The following is a 2,782-nucleotide window of genomic DNA, read 5'->3' as shown; positions in this document are numbered from 1 at the left end:
ATGCAGGTTATGTTGGTTTACCAGTACACTATGCAGGTTATGTTGGTTTACCAGTACACTATGCAGGTTATGTTGGTTTACCAGTACACTATGCAGGTTATGTTGGTTTACCAGTACACCATGCAGGTCATGTTGGTTTACCAGTACACCATGCAGGTCATGTTGGTTTACCAGTACACCATGCAGGTCATGTTGGTTTACCAGTACACAATGCAGGTTATGTTGGTTTACCAGTACACTATGCAGGTTATGTTGGTTTACCAGTACACTATGCAGGTTATGTTGGTTTACCAGTACACCATGCAGGTCATGTTGGTTTACCAGTACACTATGCAGGTTATGTTGGTTTACCAGTACACTATGCAGGTTATGTTGGTTTACCAGTACACTATGCAGGTTATGTTGGTTTACCAGTACACTATGCAGGTTATGTTGGTTTACCAGTACACTATGCAGGTTATGTTGGTTTACCAGTACACCATGCAGGTCATGTTGGTTTACCAGTACACTATGCAGGTTATGTTGGTTTACCAGTACACTATGCAGGTCATGTTGGTTTACCAGTACACTATGCAGGTCATGTTGGTTTACCAGTACACTATGCAGGTTATGTTGGTTTACCAGTACACTATGCAGGTTATGTTGGTTTACCAGTACACTATGCAGGTTATGTTGGTTTACCAGTACACTGTGCAGGTTGTTGGTTTACCAGTACACTATGCAGGTTATGTTGGTTTACCAGTACACTGTGCAGGTTATGTTGGTTTACCAGTACACTATGCAGGTTATGTTGGTTTACCAGTACACTGTGCAGGTTATGTTGGTTTACCAGTACACTATGCAGGTTATGTTGGTTTACCAGTACACTATGCAGGTTATGTTGGTTTACCAGTACACTGTGCAGGTCATGTTGGTTTACCAGTACACTGTGCAGGTCATGTTGGTTTACCAGTACACTGTGCAGGTCATGTTGGTTTACCAGTACACTATGTAGGTTATGTTGGTTTACCAGTACACTGTGCAGGTCATGTTGGTTTACCAGTACACTGTGCAGGTCATGTTGGTTTACCAGTACACTGTGCAGGTTATGTTGGTTTACCAGTACACTATGCAGGTTATGTTGGTTTACCAGTACACTATGCAGGTTATGTTGGTTTACCAGTACACTGTGCAGGTTATGTTGGTTTACCAGTACACTGTGCAGGTTATGTTGGTTTACCAGTACACTATGCAGGTTATGTTGGTTTACCAGTACACTATGCAGGTTCTGTTGGTTTACCAGTACACTATGCAGGTTATGTTGGTTTACCAGTACACTATGCAGATTATGTTGGTTACCCAGTACACTATGCAGGTTATGTTGGTTTACCAGTACACTATGCAGGTTATGTTGGTTACCCAGTACACTATGCAGGTTATGTTGGTTACCCAGTACACTATGCAGGTTATGTTGGTTACCCAGTACACTATGCAGGTTCTGTTGGTTTACCAGTACACTATGCAGGTTATGTTGGTTACCCAGTACACTATGCAGGTTATGTTGGTTTACTAGTACACTATGCAGGTTCTGTTGGTTTACCAGTACACTATGCAGGTTATGTTGGTTACCCAGTACACTATGCAGGTTCTGTTGGTTTACTAGTACACTATGCAGGTTCTGTTGGTTTACCAGTACACTATGCAGGTTATGTTGGTTACCCAGTACACTATGCAGGTTCTGTTGGTTTACCAGTACACTATGCAGGTTATGTTGGTTACCCAGTACACTATGCAGGTTATGTTGGTTTACCAGTACACTATGTAGGTTCTGTTGGTTTACCAGTACACTGTGCAGGTCATGTTGGATTACCAGTACACTATGTAGGTTATGTTGGTTTACCAGTACACTATGTAGGTTATGTTGGTTTACCTGTACACTGTGCAGGTCATGTAAACTCCCACAGGATAGAGACCAATGTACAGACCCACGGACTCGGGGCTAATGTTCGGTCTTACAGACTGGCGTGAAATACTTCGTTTTGAAAAAATGTCCTTTTCAAAATATACTTTAGGGTGCCCTACAATTTGTTTCGTAGATCATTGTATTCGTTCGAGTCCAAAGGTGTTGCACTCTAGAGGTGCTTCCCCACGATCCCTGTTGCTTATCAGGGTACCCTGGGCCCTTAGGACTACGAGCCCCGAGCGCTGTCCACTCAACCGCCAGCCCCCCCTCCCAAGTATGTGTTAAAGCGACAATGACTTTGGTAAATGCAAATCTGAAGCAAATGTAACAATAAAAGGCAGCCAGCCAGTCCTCACTGTAGAGGGCAGCCAGCCCACACTGTAGAGGGCAGCCAGCCAGTCCTCACTGTAGAGGGCAGCCAGCCAGCCCACACTGTAGAGGGCAGCCAGCCAGCCCACACTGTAGAGGGCAGCCAGCCAGTCCTCACTGTAGAGGGCAGCCAGCCCACACTGTAGAGGGCAGCCAGCCAGTCCTCACTGTAGAGGGCAGCCAGCCAGCCCACACTGTAGAGGGCAGCCAGCCAGCCCACACTGTAGAGGGCAGCCAGCCAGCCCACACTGTAGAGGGCAGCCAGCCAGTCCTCACTGTAGAGGGCAGCCAGCCCACACTGTAGAGGGCAGCCAGCCAGCCCACACTGTAGAGGGCAGCCAGCCAGTCCTCACTGTAGAGGGCAGCCAGCCAGCCCACACTGTAGAGGGCAGCCAGCCAGCCCACACTGTAGAGGGCAGCCAGCCAGTCCTCACTGTAGAGGGCAGCCAGCCCACACTGTAGAGGGCAGCC

This window comes from Procambarus clarkii, chromosome 22 (genome assembly GCF_040958095.1).
Source record: "Procambarus clarkii isolate CNS0578487 chromosome 22, FALCON_Pclarkii_2.0, whole genome shotgun sequence".
Classification (NCBI taxonomy): Eukaryota; Metazoa; Arthropoda; class Malacostraca; order Decapoda; family Cambaridae; genus Procambarus; species Procambarus clarkii.
Note: the sequence above shows the minus strand (reverse complement) of the source record.